Here is a 21493-nt window from a genome sequence, read left to right as displayed (position 1 = left end):
CCTCAGCCTGATCCCACAGAGAGCTTTGGAGCACGAATATTGTCAGTTCTGACTTACAGTGGTTGGACTTATGATTTTTCAACTTGATGGTGGTGTGAAAGTGATATTCATTCAGTAGAAACTGTACTTTGAATTTTGATCTTTTCCTAGGCTAGTGATATGTTGGGCAGTGGCAGTGAGCCTCAGCTCCAGTCAGCCATGAGATCACGAGGGTAAAAAAACAATACACTGGGGCTTCCCTGGTGGTGCAGTGGTTGAGAGTCTGCCTGCTAATGCAGGGGACACGGGTTCGAGCCCTGGTCTGGGAAGATCCCACATGCCGTGGAGCAACTAGGCCCGTGAGCCACAACTATTGAGCCTGCGCGTCTGGAGCCTGTGCTCCGCAACAAGAGAGGCCGCGATAGTGAGAGGCCCACGCGCCACGATGAAGAGTGGCCCCCGCTTGCCACAACTAGAAAAAGCCCTCACACAGGAGCGAAGACCCAACACAGCAAAAATAAATAAATTAATTAATAAACTCCTACCCCCAACATCTTAAAAAAAAACAAAACACTTACAACATTTTGTACCCAGACAACCATTCTGTTCTTTCAGTACAGTGTTCAATAAATCACATGAGATAGTCAACACTTTCCTATAAAATAGTTTTTGTGTTAGATGATTTTACCCAGCTGTAGGTTAATGTAAGTGTTCTGAACACGTTGAAGGTGGGCTAGGCTAAATGGTAAATGGTGGTGGTGATGGTGGTGGTAATAATGGTGGAGTAACAGCGGTGGGAAGTAGTGTTGATGGTGGTAATAATGGTGGAGTAGCAGTCGTGGAAAATGGTAGTGATGGTGGTAATTGGGGGCTTGGTGATGGTGATGCTTCTGAGGGTGGTGAAGAATATGGCAAAGGTCCTGGTTATTAGAGGGATCAAAGATACCAAAATCCTGACTTCTTCAAGGTTTGCCTCTTTTTTTTTATGCTTTGTATTTCTGCCATGGCCCTGGGGAACCAAACAGCTTAGAATTTCACCTTGTCAAGCTATGGATGAAAAACATGACTGAGAGAGTTGACGTCAGGTCACCAGGGAAGTCCTGTGGTGTGTGCTTTTTAAAATAAGGCACACATTCCACAGGATTGTTATTTATTCTATTTGCCACAGTTCACTGTGAAATATAGGGGGGTGGTGACTTTCAGACATCTTAACCTGTCAGACCTATGAGCCAAGTTGAATATGCCAACATCATGCTGGAGTCATGGAGATAGCTGGACCAGATCCATCCTGCCCTCAACATGGGGTTGTTGTTTTCAGCTGAAGAGCCTTGCTTGTGAGGATGAGGGCAGGTGACTGATGGGAGCACACAGGTCAGCATGCTGGTGGGGAGCCTGTCAGGAAGAGTCTACAGAGTGGACATCTTCTTACTCCATCAGTGTCTGCCTCGATCTCCTCCTTCCCTCTCTTTCTCCCTCCCCAGAGTGAGGCAATGAGGCAGAAGGGGCTGCTCACTTTCCACTCTGAGTCCCTCTATGACATTATATTTCCAACAAAATAGTTCACGACCTAAGGGATATTCTGGGACAAATGTAAATTTCATTCACTCATTCAACAAACATGCGTTGAACATCAACTACAAGCCATGCTCTAGTCTGGGCGCTGGGGATATAAGAGCAGGGGCAAAAGACAAAAATCTCTACCCTCAAGAGCTTATATCCTACTGGGTTTAAACATGTCTCACTCCCATCACGCACAGGTGAGGAAACTGATGCTTAAAGAGGTTAATTGACTTGACCAAAGGCAGATAGTAAAGGGCAGAGCTAAGATCTGAACTAAGGTCAGCCAGCTCCCCAAACCCATGTCCTTGACCGATTCTATACTACCTGCAGGGGACATTTTTGTTTGTTTGTTTGTTTTTACCACCCAACTTCCTCTTGCCAATCTTCTGGTACTTGAATCCTCAGGATGTTTCAGGAAAACCACTCTTCCCTACATATATACAATGGAATATTACTCAGCCATAAAAAAGAATGAGATAATGCCATTTGCAGCAACATAGATGGACCTAGAGATTATCATACTAAGTGAAGTAAGTCAAAGAAAGACAAATACCATATGATATCACTTATACGTAGAATCAAAAATATGACACAAATGAACTTATCTATGAAACAGAAACAGACTCACAGACATAGAGAACAGACTTGTGGTTGCCAAGGGGGAGGGGAAGGGGAGAGGGGTGGATTGGGAGTTTTGGATTAGCAGATGCAAACTATTATATAGAGAATGGATAAACAACAAGGTCCTACTGTATAGCATAGGAAACTATATTCAATATCCTGTGATAAACCATAATGGAAAAGAATATGAAAAAGAATGTATATATATGTATAACTGAATCACTTTGCTGTACAGCAGAAATTAACACAGCACTGTAAATCAACTATACTTCAATAAATTTTTTTTAAAATCACTCTTCCCAATACCATTTAGAAAGACGGTCAGTCAAGGCGTCCAGCCCTCCTTTAACCGTGGAATGAGCTCATGACCCAAGCTGTCACCTAATGCTTGCTTCTGCCACCCAGACCCCCTGGAATTCTGTCTGCCTTTGTGTCCAAGTTGGTTGTTCATCCTCGTCTGCAATTCTGTGAGCCATATTATATTCGTCCCCCAAATTATTATTATTATTTTAAAATTTATTTATTTATTTATTTTTGGCTGCCTTGGGCCTTGTTGCTGCACGCAGGCTTTCTCTAGTTGCAGCCAGCGGGGACTACTCTTCATTGTGGTGTGTGGGCTTCTCATTGTGGTGACTTTTCTTGTGTGGAGCACGGGCTCTAGGCTCGCGAGCTCAGTAGTTGTGGCTTGCGGACTCTAGAGCGCAGGCTCAGTAGTTGTGGCACACGGGCTTAGTTGCTCCGCGGCATGTGGGATCTTCCCGGACCAGGGCTCGAACCCGTGTCCCCTGCATTGGCAGGCGGATTCTTAACCATTGCGCCACCAGGGAAGTCCCCAAATTATTTTTTTCCCGGTTATATAGAGTCCAGTTGGTTGCATGCAACCAAATAATGTAACATATGGTCACTCCACCCTCTGGACCTCAAGCGAGTTTTGTCACCTGCTAACTAGGAAGGTAGCAGGTGGCAGTATGGCTCCCACCTTGCAGGAGGCAGTAGGAATAGAGATCTTGTTTCCTTGAGCCAGGCCTTGCCGACATCCCTGGTTTTAGTGCCTTTTCAGACCCTAACCTCCCAGGAGAAGCTTCCCCATTCTTCACTGGGGCTGCCAGACGTGAAGATGCTGCACACTCAGCAAAAGCAGTGGAGGAGCCTGAGCTATATTTGAGCTTCCCTGAGAACACACAGACGCAGCCTCCTGTGCCCGGCTGGCCGGGGAGAGTATAATTAATAGCACTCTTCTCCAGAGCATGGCTGGAACAGGTGATGACTCAGCAAGTTCAGAATCACACCCATGGCCAATCCCTCCTCCCCACCCAGGTTTATTTTTGGGCCACCACAGATGCTTATTAAGGCCACATGTAAGGACCGCAAGGCAGAGGAGAGACTTTTCTTGGAGAACTTGTCAGTTAGGATTGCATGGAGTTGCATGTAACAGGAATCTGCCCACATAAAGCTTTCTTTTTCTCATGTAACAAGAAGGCTAGAGGTAGGCAGTCCAGGCTGGTACAGAGGCTCAAAGAAACCATTAAGGACTGAAGTTCCTTCTATCTCCCTGCTCCGTTATCCTTAGCAGGTGGCTCTCACCCTCATAGTCACAAGATGGCTGCTTTACCTATATTCCTGGCAGAAATGAAAGCAAAAGCAAGGAGATGGTTGGGATTTGTTGAGCACACTAACCACGTGTCTGACAGAATACCAAAGGCCATACCTCATGGAAAGAGCTAATATTTATTGAGAACTGTGTCAGTTTCCTATCACTGTTGTAACAAATTAACGCAAACTTAACACTTGAAACACAAAGGTATTCTCTTAATGTCCTGGAGGTTAGAAGTCCTAAAATATGCTCCTTTTGGAGAATCCAGGGGAGAATCCCTTTCCTTGCCTTTCCCAACTTCTAAAGGCTGCCCACATTCCTGGGCTCCGGGCCCCTTCCTCCATCTTCAAACCCAGCAGCACAGCGTCTTCAAATCTCTCTGTCTCTCTGCCCTCTGCTTTCATTGTCACATCTCCTTTTCAGACTCTAAGCCTCTTCCCTCCCTCTTTCACTTACAAGCCCCTTGTGCTTATATTGAGCCCACCTGGAAAATCCAGGCTAATCTCCCCATGTCAAGATCCTTAATTTACTCACATGTGCGAAGTCCCTTTTGCCACGTAAGATAACATTCACAGGGACTTCCCTGAAGGTCCAGTAGCTAGGGCTCCGCGCTTCCCCTGCAGGGGCACTGGTTTAATGCCTGGTCGGGGAACTAAGATCCTGCTTTCCGTGTGGGGTTGGGGGGAAGGTAACATTCACAGGTTCTGGGGACTAGAATGCATTCATCCTCAGTGGGCCATTCATTATTCCATCTACCACAAGAATTTGTGATATTCCTGGCACTGCTGTGAACTCACGTAACTCTCCCAACAAACTTATGAGGCAGATACTATTATTTTGTTGATTTCCAGATGACAAGGTGTATTAGTTTCCTATTGCTGCTATATCAAATTACCACAAACTTAGGGGCTTAAGCAATACAAATGTATTATCTTACAGTTCTGAAGGTTAGAAGTCCTACACAGGCCTTACTAAAAATCAAGGCATCAGCAGGGCTGCATTCCTCTCTCTCGGTCTAGGGGATACCCATTTCCTTGATTTTTCCAGCTTTTAGGGACCCCCTGCCTTCCTTGGCTTGTGGCCTCCTTCAGCTACAAAGCCAGCATCAGTGAGCCAAGTCCTTCTCACATCACGTCATTCTGACAGTTCTTCCGTGGTCACATCCCTCTGCGCTTTTTCTTCTGCCTCCCTCTTCCAGTTTTAAGGGCCCTTGTGATTAAACTGGGCTCACCTGGAAAACACAGACTATTCTCACTATCTGAAAGCCAGCCGATTAGCAACCTGAATTCCATCTTCAACCTAATTCCCTTTTGCCATATAACTTGGCATATTCACACATTTGGGATTAAGATGTGGATAGGTTGGGGGGAGTCATTAACGTGCCCACCACACAAACCAAAAGCCCAGAGAGGCTAAGTAATTTGCCCGTGGTTATATAGCTATACATAGTCTGGTTATATAGCCAGACTCCAAACGCAGGCTGTTTGGCTGCAGTGCCCATGCTGTTAACCACTGCAGCACTGTGCTTCCCTATCTCAGCAACCCTACAGTGAGGTGGGTGTGATTATGATTATGATGTGTATTTTACAGATGAAGACACTGTGACTCTCAGGGATGACGTGGCTTGCCTGAAATCCACGTGGCTGGTGGAAAGCAGAGGTGAGTAAGACGCAGCTAAGAGATGCACCCAAAACAAAAGAAAGAAACTGGCTGATGGGAGGCTGTGACTATCATCCTTAAACCAAGATTTCATAGATTTCTGTTCAACTGACAGCACTTCTCCAGACATTCTCTAGCACCAAGCTCACTCCCTCATTTCTTCCAGGCCACTTCTCAAATGTCACTATGACCGCTCCATCCAGAATAGCTGCTCTCATCCCCCTCTATCCTCTTGTCTCACTTTAATTCTCTTATTGCTTGACACACATATAACTTTTTTTTTTTTTTTGCGGTACGCGGGCCTCTCACTGTTGTGGTCTCTCCCGCTGCGGAGCACAGGCTCCGGATGCGCAGGCTCAGCGGCCATGGCTCACAGGCCCAGCCACTCCGCGGCATGTGGGATCCTCCCGGACCGGGGCACGAACCCGTGTCCCCTGCATCGGCAGGCGGACTCTCAACCACTGCGCCACCAGGGAAGCCCACCTATAACTTTTTGTTTATTTATGGCTTCCGTGCTAGAATGAATGCTTAGAGACAGCAGGCGCTGTCTGTTTCGTGCACTGCTGTCCTCCTTGGCACATAGTGGGGCCCTCAATACATTTTTTATTAATATAAATAAATGCATGCATGTATGAACAATGCCAATCTCAACAGCCTCATGGATGGACTTTAGAATAAACAAATGTTACTAACTTACATTTTAGATATTGGGGTTCTTGATAATATTTCAGTTGAACAAAAAGCTTTCGCAGAGATGAAGGTTGGACACCGTAGGATTCTCCATGGTTTTTACCCTTGAGTGGTCATCATAATTATAAGGGAGTTTGTTCAAAATGCCAACACCCTGTGCCTACTCTCAGAGATTCTGGGGAGTAGGCTGGCCATCAGTATTTTTTAAAGCTCTTCGGGTGTCACTAATGTACCTCCACAATTGAGATTTCCAGCCCTGCACCTCCTAAAACAGAACCTCTGTGATAATGGTTCTCAACGTTGGCAGGTTTGGAAGGTACAGATGCTGGAGGCCCAACCCCAGAGATTTTGATGTAATTAGACTGGGGTGAGGCCTGGGCATCAGATTCTTTATTTCAGTTATTATACTTTTCAGCTCCAGAATTTCTATTTAGTTCCTTTTTTATCACATCTCTCTCTTTTTTTTGGGCACACCACGCAGCTTGTGGGATCTTAGTTCCCCAACCAGGGATCGAACCCCGGCCCACGGCAGTGAAAGCATGGAGTCTTAACAACTGGACCGCGAGGGAATTCCCCATGTCTCTTTTGATAGAATATTGATATTCACATTTTGTTCATACACTGTTTTTCTGAGTTCTGTTGGTTCTTTGTCCATGGTTTCCTTCAGTCCTTTGAGCATTTTTAAGACAGTTGGTTTCAAGTCTTTGACTCACCCGTTCAATGTCAGGGCATTCTCAGGGACAGTTTCTGTCAATTAATTTTGTTTCTTTGACTGGACCACACTTTCCTGTTTCTTTGGATGCTTTGTGATTGTTTTTTTCTGAGATTGGACATTTGAATATTGTAATATGGTAACTGAAAATCAGATTCTCCCCCTTCCCCAGGAGTTGCTGATCTAGATTGATGAAGGCTGCAGTCATCCATTTGCTTAGTGATTTTTCCCAAACTATTTTACATGGGCTGTATTTCACGTCGTATGTAGTCGCTGAAGTCTGTTCCTTCAGCTCATGTTCAACTAGTACCTTGACAGAGATTTCTTGGCACACCTGGAACTTAAAACAAAACATACTTCTCAGGCTTTGCAGATGGGCTCTGTGTTGTGGAGGCTGTTTGCAGCTCTGCTTTAGCCCATACTCCCTGCTTGCACTGAGCCATCTTTTTTTTTTTTTTAATAAATAAATTTATTTATTTATCTATCTATCTATCTATCTATTTATTTATTTTTGGCTGTGTTGGGTCTTCGTTGCTGCGCCTGGGCTACTCTTCGTAGTGGTGCATGGGCTTCTCATTGCGGTGGCTTCTCTTTCTGTGGTGCATGGGCTCTAGGCATGCAGGCTCAGCAGTTGTGGCACGTGGGCTCAGCGGTTGTGGTGCACGGGCTTAGTTGCTCTGCAGCATGTGGGATCTTCCTGGACCAGGGCTCGAACCCGTGTCCCCTGCATTGGTAGGCAGGTTCTTAACCACTGCACCACCAAGAGAAGTCCCCTGAGCCATTTTTAAGTTGCCTTTTTTTTTTTTTGATTCAGCATTCAGTTGGTTGCTGTAAACCTTGATGGTTTTCCGAAGTTCTTACAAAGTTGATTCTGACAGTATCTGCTTGTTTTCTCAGTGTTTCTATGGAGGAGCTTGGAGCCCCTTGTCTCAGCAGCAGTTTGGGGTGCTAATAACAGAAATACTATACACTGGGTGGCTTATAAACAACAGAAATTTATTCCTCACAGTTCTTGGAAGTCCAAGATCAGGGTGCCAGTGTGGTCAGGTTCTGGTGAAAGTCCTCTTCTGGGTTGCAGACTGCCGACTTCTCAGCTTCTCAGTTGTATCCTCACATGGCAGAAAGCAGAAAGAGGAAGCAAGCTCTCTCATGACTCATAAGGGCACATCCCACTGATGAGAGCTCCACTCTCATGATTGCATCTAATCCTAATTACCTCCCAAAGATCTCACCTCTTAATACCATCATATGTTGGGAGAGAGGAGTAAGGTTTCAACATGTGAATTTGGGGAGGACACAAACATTCAGCCCCTAACACGCTCCAACATTTTGTTTTTTTAAAAGCTTCCCTGGTCACCACTGTAAAGCAATTATACTCCAATAAAGATGTTAAAAAAAAAAAAACTTCCCTGGTGATTCTAATGGGTAGGCAAGGTTGATATCCACTACTCTGGGAGCAAAACCTTGGCATCACTGCTTTCAGCAAGCTCCTTAGGTGACTCTGATGCAGCCATTCTGAGCTTTGGGATCCTGAAGATTAAATAAACCCTGGGACCGAGCTCAGGAAGTCTACCGTCTCTCATTTTCCTCCCGTTCCTGGAAGCCAGACAGGATGAAGAGATCAACCTTTGTGGGCGTGGCTCTCTATCCACGGACTACAGCACATGGTGCCATGGAGACACCTAGTGGTGAGTTGCTGCACTGAGGGTTATGGAGACAAGTGGCTCCTTGCTCCCATTTGTTTCACAGAAGAATCAGAACCGAGATAAAGAAAGGAGCCCAGGATGCACCAGATTCCTGCCTCCAAAGTGTGACAGTTGAGTTGAAGTTTTCCAGCAATAGATCTCTGTTGGGACTCAGCATATGGGTCACCTACACCGGAGGTAGCATCCCCTGAAATCTCTAAGATTTCCAGTTACATAAGTTACAAGCTTTTAAGTAAATGCAGCTGAGAGGGTGAAGGCTTCCCAGTTCAGCTGAACTCCAGGGTTTACCCCCTCACAGACATGAGGTCCTTGAAGAGTAAGTAGTTCTGGGATGACCAAGAGATTTCTTCCTCTCTCAACAGGTGTGGTCATGGACAAGTCTCAGCTTCCTGGTATGGTGAAGACAGTTACCTGCCTCAATTCTTATTATTGCTATGGAAGATAAATGCAATGTATTACTTAGTAAAAGAATAAAAATAAAATAATAAATGTGTAGTTTGATCCTGTTTTGGTTTAAAACTATGTATATATCTTTACACCAATACATATATTTATCTTTATGTAAGTTTGTATGGGTGTGTATGTATATTTATGTATATCTGCATGAAGTGCTGTCTAAAACAATGTTCACCAAACAGGTAGTGAGGTTGGAGGTGATTTTTGCTCTCCTCTTTGCACTTCTCTAACTTGTTTATTATGTGCATGTACTATGTTTTTCTCACCACTCGGCATGTGGGATCTTAGTTCCCCGACCAGGGATCAATCCCACACCCCCTACATTGGAAGCGCAGAGTCTTAACCACTGGACTGTAAGGGAAGTCCCCCTGCTTGTACAATTTTTACAATAGAAAACTGAACTTTTGGGGTTCTTTGTGCAGCTACAGCAGTGGCTCCAGGAAAGATGGAGGCCGGGGCAGGTTTCCAGTCTGTGGCTCTGAGCAGCAGCGCTGGAGCCTCAGGAGGGGCGGGCGCGGAGGCTGCCCTGGGCCCGGGTGGGACTCCGGGGCCTCTGGTACGAATGGGCCCGGCACCAGGTCAAGGAATGTACCGCTCCCCAATGCCCGGAGCGGCCTATCCAAGACCAGGTATGCTACCAGGCAGCCGAACGACACCTTAGGGACCTTCCATGGGACCCCCTGGCTATGAGGGGAGCCTTTCAGTCCGACCTGGCCTGGCCCAGTCAGGGATGGACCAGTCCCACAGGAGACCTGTTCCTCAGCAGATCCAGCAAGTCCAGCAGAAGGCAGTCCAGAATTCGAACCACAGTGCAAAGAAAAAGAAGATGGCTGACAAAATTCTACCTCAAAGTATTCATGAACTGGTACCAGAATCCCAGGCCTATATGGATCTCTTGGCTTTTGAAAGGAAACTGGACCAGACTATCATGAGGGAATGGCTAGATATCCAGGAGGCCTTGAAACATCCCATCAAGTCAGCCTTGTCCAAATATGATGCCACCTAACAAAAGAGGAAGTTCTCTTCTTTTTTTAAGTCCTTGGTGCTCGAACTGGACAAGGACCTGTACGGGCCAGACAACCATCTGGTAGAATGGTACAGGACCGCCACTACCCAGGAGACAGATGGCTTCGAAGTGAAGTGGCCAGGAGATGTGAATGTACGGTGTACTGTCCTGCTGATGCTGGATTACCAGCCTCCTCAGTTTAAATTAGACCCTCCTCTGGCTCAGCTGCTGGGCATCCACACCCAGACCTGTCCAGTGATCATTCAAGCACTGTGGCAATATATTAAGATGCATAAGCTCCAGGACCCACCTGAACGGGAGTTTGTCATCTGTGACAAGTACCTCCAGCAGATCTTTGAGTCTCAACGTATGAAACTTTTCTGAGATCCCCCAGCGGCTCCACGCCTTGCTTATGCCACCAGAGCCCATCATCATTAATCATATCCTTAGTGTTGACCCGAATGATCAGAAAAAGACAGCTTGTTATGACATTGATGTGGAAGTGGTTGATACCTTGAAGACCCAGATGAATTCTTTTCTGCTGTCTACTGCCAGCCAGCAGGAGATTGCTACTCTAGACAACAAGATCCATGAGACAATAGAAACTATCAATCAGCTGAAGACCCAGCGAGAGTTCATGCTGAGCTTTGCCAGAGACCCTCAGGGTTTCATCAATGACTGACTTCAGTCCCAGTGCTGGGACCTCAAGACCATGGCTGATGTGGTAAGTAACCCAGAGGAAGAGCGCTGAGCTGAGTTCTACTTCCAAGCACAGGAGGCCGTGTGCCAATACTTCTACTCCAAGGTGCAGCAGAGACGACAAGAATTAGAGCAAGCCCTGGGAATCCGAAATACACAAGGCTTCTCCCACAGCCCTGATTTGGCTGCACCGATTTCTTTATTTGGGCCCTGTGCTGCCTGCCTCATAGCACCTGCCTTGGTCTTGCTTGAGGCCTTCCAGGGGATGCTGTTGGCTCTAGGACAACACCAGAATGAAGAGGGTCTCACATGATACCTGTTACCATCTTCTCCCACTCCATCCCTTCCTACCTGCAGCTTCCCTTTGCCCCACAAAGTTCCCATGTGCCTGTACCCTCCCCTGGTCTGCATAGGACCTCTAGATAGGATTAGAGAGAGAACCCGTAGTGGTAATCAGTGCATTGAATGGATTGGGCCTAAGGCAAGTGGTCTTCAAGGGGACCAGCTACACTGATCCTGCCCTTCAGAGACCCAGGAGTTGGGAGCTTTGGCCCCTTCTCCAAAACTCAAGCCTGGGGGCTCTCTATAAGCTAGTTGATCTTGGCTTTCCTGATAACAGAGTCCAGTTTCCTCCCTTCCCTCCACAGGTTTGGAGCATGCTCTCCCTTCACTTGTCGCCCTCTAGCACTCAAGGACTCCTGGTTCTTGGGCTCCACCGAGCCCAGGTCAGTCCGCGGCCCTCTGGAGTGGCCTGCTGACTCAGTGCTTCACTTACTCCCTCATAGGGGGTCCACATCAGTACTGGAGTTTGTTCTTTTAGTATTGCTCCCTCTCACCACACTCCCTATAGCTGCTTTTTAGGATTCCCTCCTACCTGTCCTAACCCAGGGCATTTGAGTGGGGGAATCTTGTCTTTCCCTGTCAGAGCCCCAAGGGCCCTCACCTTGGGTACTGTCATTGCCAGCGGAGGCTGTTCCTTCCTGCTGTTGCTTGGAGGTGTGACTCATCCATTCATTCCACCACCCTGCCTCCCCCATCCTTTCAAGGAGAAACAGGCCTAAAATCAAACGGGTAAAATCCCTGGGCCATTTCTGTCTTCCTGTCCCTGTCTTCCCAGTTGACACCCACTGGTGACTTCCAGGGCACTGAGGAGTGAAACCCCTATAGGGCTGGAGAATAGCTCTGAGTTGGGTTTGTGACTCTTCCCTCTCCCTGCCTCACAGGACTGTGACTCCCCAGCCCCTGCCCTCAAAGCTTCAGACCCCGCAGGTAGCAGCAGGACCTTGTGATCTTGGCCCCTTGCAACTGAGATGGTTTTGCATCTTTCCAGGAGAGCCTCAAATTCTTCTTCCAGGTTGTATCACCCCTGAGTTAGCATAGCCCAGGCTTGCAGACTCAACACAGCAGGGTGGGAGACGGCTGGGCACAGAGCGGGAATCCCGTTCAGCATGGGCTCTAAACCCACAGAACTGACAAAGCCCCTGCTTCCCCACCCCCTCCTCAGGCTTCTGCGAGCACATCCTCCAGCCCCGTATCCCTGCCTGTTCCACACTGGGGACAGCAGAACTTTCTCCCTGTCTCTTCCGCTTCATGTCATTATCCCACTCCTCCCTTGAAAGGTTCTCCCCACAGTGACACTGGACAACCTCTGTCCCTGGGGCTGGAACCATGAGAAAGAGGCTCAGCACTCCTACACAGTGTCCCTGAAGATAACTGTTTTTTATTAACTGAATTATTATGTTTTCTTCATGGACCAGATTTTTTTTTGTACTGCCCCCTTATCGATGTCACCCAGTTTTTGTTTATTTTTTGCGGTACGCGGGCCTCTCACTGTTGTGTCTTAGTCACCATGATGTTTTAGAAGGGATTTAAAGCTGCACTTCGGCTGGAGTAAGGTCTCAGCAAGCATGAGTTGAGGAAGGGATGAAAGAATAAATGATGCAATAATCAGCACCTGGTAAATGGTTGATGACGGCGAATCAAATGAGATGATGCATGTGAAACTGGTATGTAATCTGTGAATAGTGAGAGTTGTAACTGAGCTGGATAGGATTTAATCCACTGGCGCCATCTGCTGGAAAGAAGTTAGCACAACAGGACCATTTCTCTTTCAGTGAGGCATGAAGACACTGGCTTCTGGAAATGCAGGTAACGGGCTGAGCAAAAAGGGAATACATTTCAGCAAAGTCTAACACGTGCCAGATATCATATGATTTACAGCATTACTTCTCTTCGTCCTCATTGTAACCATAAGAGGCTTATGCTATCATTATTTCATCTTTAGAGATGAAAAATCTGAGGCTTATTGAGGCTTATAGAGAATGTATAATATCTAAGGCCACATAGCTTGTGGGTATTTGGGATAAAACTCAAAACCCAGTTCCGTCTGACTTCAGAGCCTGTTGTGGGTTAGGTTCCCCAGGAATAAAACTCCGTGGAGGTATGCATGCAGGAAGATTATTACAGAGTGCTTTCAGGATCATACGTGGAAAGGAAAAATCAAACTGCATGCAGCCTCAGCAGAGGCCTTAGTTGATGCCAAGGGGTAAGGATGGAGCTAGAATGGCATGGAGGCAGGACTTTGGGACTCCCATTTCATCCAGTCATTGGATGTAGAACTTGGACTAGGTTGCTTTCTTCAACCAAGGGCAAATCCTCAAGAGGGACTCGATTGAGGGCTGTCAGCAGCCTATGCTAGCAGCAGCTGGGGGAATATAAGTGCCTCAGTCCTGGAGTGGGGGGTCTGGGCAGCATGCCACAGTATCCACTACAGAACCCATGTACTTGTCCCATCTGCACTGCTGCTCAAATAGGGGGAACAGCTGACAGGTAGACAAGGTCAATGTCATGGGTAGTGGGAGGGGGGATTTAAAGAGTGAAAATGGTTCTGCCCACCATCCACTCAGTGAACCTGTGACCCAGGCCATATCTGCCATCCAATTGCAATAACTGATGTATTTTGACCAATTCATACAGAAATAATATATAGATTATTGTATGGTTTCAAGCTGTTAACAAAGAAGTAAAATGCAATGTTCAACTAACTGGGCAAGTGGTTGGTGATGGCTTCCTTGACCTCCTCAAATAAGAAATGGAAGAATCGAGGGCCACAAATTGACAAATGCATTAGAGCAATTGATTTAAAAATCATTTTATGGCAAATTAAATTGTTTAAAAACATTCCGCTCCCTCTCCCGCACCACCTCCATGGGAGGAGTGGAATTTGATGTTGGGGGACACTGGCCTTGGTCGTGTATGTATATACTTCCCCACCCACTGACCTTAGGCTTGGCCACATGACTTTTTTTTCCCAATGGGATGTTAGCAGTCATTGACACAAGCAGAGGCTTGAAATGTGCTTGCGTGGTTGGCCTTGCCCTCTAGTGCTTCTGCTATGCAGGAGAACATGCCTTGGCTGCTAGATCAGCCAGACTGCAGATTTACTTTACATGAAAGTAAATGATTGTTGTTTTATATCACTGAGTATTTTTTTATTGGAGTATAATTGCTTTACAATGTTGTGTTAGTTTCTGCTGTACGATGAAGTGAATCAGTTATATGTATACATATATCCCCTCCCTCTTGGACCTCCCTCCCCCCTCCCAGAGCCCATCCCACCCATCTAGGTCATCACAGAGCACCGAGCTGAGCTCCCTGTGCTATACAGCAGGTTCCCACTAGCTATCTATTTTATACATGGTAGTGTATTTATGTCAAACCTAGTCTCCCCATTCATCCCACCCTCCCCTTCCCCCGCTGTATCCACATGTCCATTCTCTACGTCTGTGTCTCTATTCCTGCCCTGCAAATAGGTTCATCAGTACCATTTTGCTAGATTCCACATATATGCATTAATATACGATATTTGCTTTTCTCTTTCTGACTTACTTCACTCTGTATGACAGACTCTAGGTCCATCAACATCTCTACAAATGACCCAATTTCATTCTTTTTTATGGCTGAGTAATATTCCATTATATATATATATACCACATCTTCTTGCAGCACTATTTACAATGGGCAGGACATGGAAGAAACCTAAATGTCCATCAACAGATGAATGGGTATATCACCGAGCTTTGAGGTGGCTTGTTAGGCAGCCTTAGATAATTGATACACATTTACAAAGTTGTGGAGGATAACACACATGGATATATCAATAATAATTTTGACTGTGTATGATTTTTCTTTAAAAACTGTCATTAGACCTTAGTCTCCATATAGGATATGACTCCTGAGCTTAAACATGGAAAAAATGGGCCAGGCATTATTCTGAGCATCTGTGGCAGAGCCCACTAAATGTCCCCTAAGAAACATCTTCACATTTATTTCTTCTACAAAGAAATAAGAAACTCCAGGGACCCCAAACTATCAGGAAACAGGGCTATAATATTTGTGCAGTCCCCAAAAAGGTGACACTAGTATCTATTAAATTTGGCCATGAGGATACTGGACAAGGAAGAGTGTCCCCAAGGGAAGAGCCAGGGGTCATGGAGGTCAAAGTACAGGTACACTCCTCCTAGAAAGCAGGACCAACTCACCTGCCACAGAAGGGTGTCTGTCCAATTCCTGGACTTTAAAAAATAGTATTTATAGGTCATCTCCCTTGTGCCTAGGCACTTAGCTCCCCAAATAAAATTAAAACCTTCCCAACCTTCCTTATAGCCAAGTATGGCTATGTAACTGAGTTCTGTCCAACAAGGTGTAAATCAGGTAATCACATAGCAGATTCTAGAACCTTCATTAAGAGACCACTGGGTTGCACCCAATATCTCCACCTTTTCCCTCCTGGTCTCTTCTTTTTTCCTTCTGGTTTGGATGCAGATATAATGGCAGGAGTTGGAGCAGACATTTTGGACCCATGAGGTGAGCTTGGTCCAAATAAGCAATTAATGTAGGATGAAGCAACAAGACTAAAGGAGCCTAAGTTCCAGAAGACTTAATGGCACAAACCACCAAATCAACCCCATTGTTTCTACAAACAGTAACAATAAGATCTCTTTCCTTCTAATTAAATGTAAGGACTATGAACTGTCAATAGTTGGATGCTGTATCAGTTAGGGTTAGGTTATTTAAACCTAAGCTGTGCTGGAAAAGACAGTCTGGGTTCCTGCATTATCAGTAGAAGTCCTCACTAATAATTAGGGCAATGCAAATTAAAAGTGCACTTTTAAGTAGCATTTTTTTGGTTTGCTTATCATATCGGCAAACAATTAAGTCATTTCCTGTTCTGCGGGTAAGAGAACGGGATAGATATCTTCTATTTGCTCCTCCAGGTTGGCTTTCTATTCTTTCCACCTCCTCTGTGTCCCAGCAGGCAGGCCAGGACAGGCTAGATAAATAGACTCCTTGGCTGTCTGTCATCTGCTTGAGGTCAGCCCAGCAGGAGACCAGAGGGAAAACAGTGATTTGAGGCATTTATTCCCTTGACTCCTTCACTATAGAGCCAAATTGGCTTCACCCATCCCTTTCCACATGACTCTGCTAACTGTTCCCTCCTCTTGCTCGTTCAGGCCTAGCCTCACTGCTGTCAGTCTTGGGATACTACTTTATTCTTTGTCAGTAGTCCTTTTATTAAACTCTTTGAAATTCTCCTAATGAGTATGCCGTATTAGGATACAGAGAGAAAACTGGCAGTTCCTTTGGAACTATTCATGAGCTATTCCACTTCTCTGTACCCACCCCAGAGAAACGCTTGCACATATGTACAAGGGGCAAGTACAGGGATATTGCTACACTTTCGTCTGCAGTAACAACAAATTAGAAGCAACTTAAATGTCTTTAAATAAGGAAATAGCTAAATAAACCATAGTACATCCATATTATGGCATATGAATGCAGCTATTTAAAAAGGAGATGGAGGGACTTCTCTGGTGGCCCAGTGGTTAAGAATCCACCTGCCAAAGCAGGGGACACGGGTACGAGCCCTGGTCCAGGACGATCCTACATGCCGCAGAGCAACTAAGCCCGTGTGCCACAACTACTGAGCTTGCGCTCTAGAGCCTGCGAGCCACAACTACTGAGCCCATGTGCCATGACTACTGAACCCATGTGCCATAACTACTGAAGCCCGCGCACCTAGAGCCCGTGCTCCGCAACAAGAGAAGCCACCGCAGTGAGAAGCCTGCGCACCACAACGAAGAGTAGACCCTGCTTGCTGCAACTAGAGAAAGCCCGCGCATAGCAACAAAGACCCAACACAGTCAAAAATAAACAAATAAATAAATAAAAAGGAGATGGGTCTATTTGTATAACATGGAAAGACTTCTAAGACATATTTTTGCATGAAGAAAGTAAAGTTCAGTATTGCAATAAATTATATTAAAATGATACCTATTTCTATAGTTTTATGTACTCCATAAAACTACAGGAAATTTTTCACTGTCCCTCTCTATGGGAGGATTATACACCCTCACTGCAGTAGGTTTGGCTGTATAATTTGCTTTGACCAAGGAAATGTGGGTGAAAGTGACATGAGACTTCCAAGCGGAAGATTTAAGAGGTTCCACCATTGTTTCTTTTCCCTCTGCCTTAAGATTAGCATAACCTACCTGCTTTTTCAACCTGTGTCCAGAGATACAGCTGAAGCCAACCCATGACAAACATGTAAGGATCAATAAATAAACCTTTGTTGTTGTAAGGCACTGAGATTTTGAAGATGTTTGTTATTGCAGCAAAACCTAACCTCCCTTGACTAATGCATGCTGCTATATAATTGATACTTGGTTACTTTCTGGAGAGGAGAACTGGTATTGAGGGTGGTGATCACAGGAGACTTTAGCTTTTATCTTTAATATTTTAGTTTTCTTACAGTGAAAATATATTCATGCATCACCAGGTAATAAAAATATATGATTTAAAATGAATACAGCAGGTGTTTGCTTACTTAAAATTAAATGCTACAAAATATCATTCTTAAAATACACACACAAACACCCAAAAAATTAATGGTTCTTTTTGCCCACCTGGCACTCTGAAGAAAGAGACTGGAGGAGGATAGTTCTGTGAACCTTCCAAGGCTAGAGGAAGTACTGGAGTGTGATGATGCCTTGCCACTTCCTCAACAGGTAGAAACTTGCAAAACCTAGACACACTGTGAAACTTATTTCTGATTCAGCTATCATGAAACTGAAACACAGATTTATATTTGTTTTCATTAATGATGCCTACCTTTCCAGTGACTTCATTTATGTGAGAGCCAAGGTGATTATGTGACCAAAATTCAATCCAGTGAGTTTGGAGAACTCTGGCCTCCTTGACACAGCCTACTCTTGTCTGGTAAAGTTAGTGAAGCTATTGGAGCTCTGTTTCTGATTACACCTATAGAACTCACTCCGTCAGGAGTTCAGCTTCTGTTTCATTAAAATGAAAGGCCAAAATTGGTTGGATGAGTATCAGTTGGATGAATATCAAAGTCCTCATGTGAATTGACATGTCATAGACTACCCCACAATGTGAACTTCTTATTCAAGCCAAACAACAACCTTGCTGTCTTTGAACTTTACCTTTGAGCCAAATGTCAGTGGCCAGACTCCCTGATCCAGTGCCCAGTCCCCAGCTTCATGTGGTCAGGAAGTTACGGGGGCAGGAGCAAGAGTAGCAAATGTGACCTCTCAACCACAGCTATGGTGACTTTGAAGCAAAAGTCTCCCTGATTTCAGCAATCCCAGCTCTTCCAACGAGTTTGCAAGCACCTAATTCCCTATATTAAATCCTTTTCTGCTTAAAATACCTAGAGTGGTTTCTGATCCTGTCTCCTGCACAGAACTCTAACCAAACACAGGTTGGAGGATACTATTCAGAAAGTAGACCCAAACACAAAAAGGTAAAAAAGTAAGAGAGAGGGAGAAAAAAAATAAAATTAGAAAGTCATTCCAGGAGCTCAGATATCCAAATAATTGGAGTTCCAGAAAGTGAAAACATAGAAAACAGGGAGATGAAGGAAGGAAATCCTTGAAGAAATAATTCACAAAAATATTTCAGAACTGAAAGAAATGAGTTTTCAGATCGAAAGAGATCATTGAGGAACAATTAGACATTACATGTCTCTTGATCTAGTGAAATAGGAAATACACAGTCCCACCTATAAAACACTCCTGCCAAAAACTGAAATCTAATCAAGCCTCTAGATCTAACTACTAGTTTACAGGACATTCAAGGGACACTGTCACATTTTTAAAACACCACAAAGATCCAGTCAGCCAAATTCAGACTGTGAGAAACTCTATAGGAGAATTTATCCAGTTTCTTCAACAAATCAATCGCATTTTTTAATAAGAGGAGTAGGAGTAACTGTTACAGATTAAAAGAGACTTAAGAGGGCTTACCTAGTGGCGCAGTGGTTGAGAGTCTGCCTGCCGATGCAGGGGACACGGGTTCGTGCCCCGGTCCGGGAAGATCCCACATGCTGTGGAGCGGCTGGGCCTGTGAGCCATGGCCGCTGGGCCTGCGCGTCCGGAGCCTGTGCTCCGCAACTGGAGAGGCCACAACAGTGAGAGGCCCGCGTACCGCAAAAAAAAAAAAAAAAAAAAAAAAAAATTCAGAATATTAGGAACAAAAAGAAACATTGGGGGAGACAAACCAGGATCTTACATTACACATTTATGTAAGAACAGATGAAATCAAAAACAAACAAAATAAAATCCAAACTTGACAATACCCAATGCTGGCATGAATATGGAGCATCAGGAACTCTTTCACTGCTGGTGGAAATGCAAAATGGTGCAGCCACTTTGGAAAACAGCTTGGCAATTTCTCACAAAGCTAAACATAATCTTAACACATGATCTAGAAGTCATGCTCCCAGGTGTTTATCCAAATGAGTTGACAACTTGTGTCCACACAAAAACCTGCACACAGATGTGGATAGCAGCCTTATTCATAACTGTCAAAAGCTGAATCAAGATGTCTCTCAGGAGGTGTATCAGTTTCATAGTGCTGCTGTAGCAAAGTACTACCAACTGAGGGCTTAAACAACCAAATTTATTCTCTCACCGTTCTGGAGGCTAGAAGTCCGAAATCAAGGTATCAGCAGGGCCATGCTCCCTCTGAGATTTCGGGTAGAATCCTTTCTTGCTTATTGCTAGTTTCTGGTGGTGGTTACGGATCCTTAGCATTCCTTGGCTTATAGCTACATCACTCCAATCCCTGCCTCTGTCATCAAATGGTATTCCCCCCTGTGTGTGTCCATATGGCCGCTTCCTCTTTTTATAAGGACATCAGTTATATTGGATTAGGGCCCACCCTAACGACCTCATCATAACTGGATTGCATCTGCAAAGACTTTTTTCCAAATAGGGTTACATTCACAGGTACCAGAGATTAGGACTTTGACATATCTTTTTGGAGGACTTGGGCCAATCCATAACGTAGGTGAATGGGCAAATGGCGGTACATTCATACCGTGGAATATTATTCAGTGATAAAAAGAAATGAGCTATCAAGCCATAAAAAGACATAGAGGAATCTTATATCATAGTGTTTAGTGAAAGAATCCAGTCGGTGGAGGCTACATACAGTATGATTCCAACTGTATGACATCTGGAAAAAGCAAAACTAAAAGAGAAGTGATTGCCAAGGGTTGAGGTGAGAGGAGAGGGTGAGAGTTGAATAGATGAAGCACAGGGGAGTTTTAGGACAGTGAAACTGTTCTGTATGATACTGTCATGGTAGGTACCTAATATCCATTTGTTGAAATCCTTAGACCTGTACAATAATAATGAACCCTAATGTAAACTATGGACTTTACTTTAAAATGTATCGATATTGGTTCATCAATTGTAACTAATGTACCACACTGATGTAAGATGTTAATAATAGGGGACATTGTGGGTGGGGAGAAATTGGGTATATGGGAGCTCTCTATACTATCTGGTTAATTTTTCTGTAAACCTAAAACTGCTCTAAAAAAATAAAGCCTATTAATTAAAAAAAATTCATTATGGAATCTAAGGCTCCAGTATCACCAGTATCAAGGAAGTCTTGATACTCTCCATACTCTCAAGATGCGTTAGGTGCCCTTGCCTCAGACTCCCATAATACCCTGGCCATATATATTCCTATGGCTGCATATGCCACATTGTATTTTAATATCTCTTTGTGTCTCTGTTAGTTAATAGCTGTGGTTTGCCGACCCCTGGCCTAGAATGCAGAGGTGGTGAAAGCAGCTAATCTGTGCAACGTTAGCAGGCACCCAGGGACGCCTGGCAAAGGGCAATTCTGTTCCCTCAATGCACTGTTGTCATTTGTGGTGTAATTATCATGAGCTCTCCGGCCCTCTAGGGTATTTATTAGATGGGGGCCTAAGGTCATATTACATTAAGGTTTACTTTGACCTGAGCAGTCTCTGGATTACGGATCTTTGGTTTGCCAAAGATGGATTCCCACAGGGAAGTTTTTGCATTTGGGAAACTTTTCCAGGGTCCAGATCCTATGGTTTTGATGTCAAATCCATGCTGTTTACGTTACCCAACACTCTCTTTCAATCTTGCCCAAGTTAAAAGGTGGCGTAGTAAGGGGTCACTGGCACAGATGCCTATATGACAGACAATGTAAATGAGGAAAGCAGCCTGGGGGGTCGGGTGGGGAGGGGACCCTGGCCCTGTGACAAGTGCAGACCTGATCTAGAGTGGGCAGACATTCCTTGGTTTCAGCCAGTTGCCACACAGAAATGTGGACACAGTGTTGCCAGACAAGGCACAGACTGCAAATTTCTGTTCACAAAGAAATCTCTCAGTCTTTAAAAACTGTTGGCAACTAACACAAAAGGTTTAGAAAGACTGAAAGCTGGCATACTGGGAGGATAAGGAATC

At 44.9% G+C, this 21493-nt stretch overlaps 1 long non-coding RNA gene and 1 pseudogene across 2 annotated transcripts in view; both read left to right on the top strand.

Annotated features, from left to right (window-relative positions):
* LOC309791652 overlaps window positions 1–8968 on the top strand; it is a 31923-nt gene extending 22955 nt beyond the window's left edge. Inside the window, exons 2-4 of the long non-coding RNA XR_014291535.1 lie at window positions 5345–5413; window positions 8423–8503; window positions 8884–8968. This is a non-coding gene — a long non-coding RNA (uncharacterized lncRNA). The remainder of the gene's footprint in view (window positions 1–5344; window positions 5414–8422; window positions 8504–8883) is intronic.
* Window positions 8969–9422: 454 nt separating this feature from the next.
* On the top strand, window positions 9423–11696 carry LOC309816513 (SWI/SNF-related matrix-associated actin-dependent regulator of chromatin subfamily D member 1-like; annotated as a pseudogene). The gene is made up of 2 exons: window positions 9423–10788; window positions 11330–11696. The product of its transcript is annotated as an SWI/SNF-related matrix-associated actin-dependent regulator of chromatin subfamily D member 1-like (transcript).
* The last annotated feature ends 9797 nt before the right edge of the window (window positions 11697–21493 follow it).

Source organism: Mesoplodon mirus (assembly GCF_964341445.2).
Source record: "Mesoplodon mirus genome assembly, chromosome: 15".
In the NCBI taxonomy this organism is placed as follows: Eukaryota; Metazoa; Chordata; class Mammalia; order Artiodactyla; family Ziphiidae; genus Mesoplodon; species Mesoplodon mirus.
Note: the sequence above shows the minus strand (reverse complement) of the source record. Positions and strands in the feature narration are given on the sequence as shown.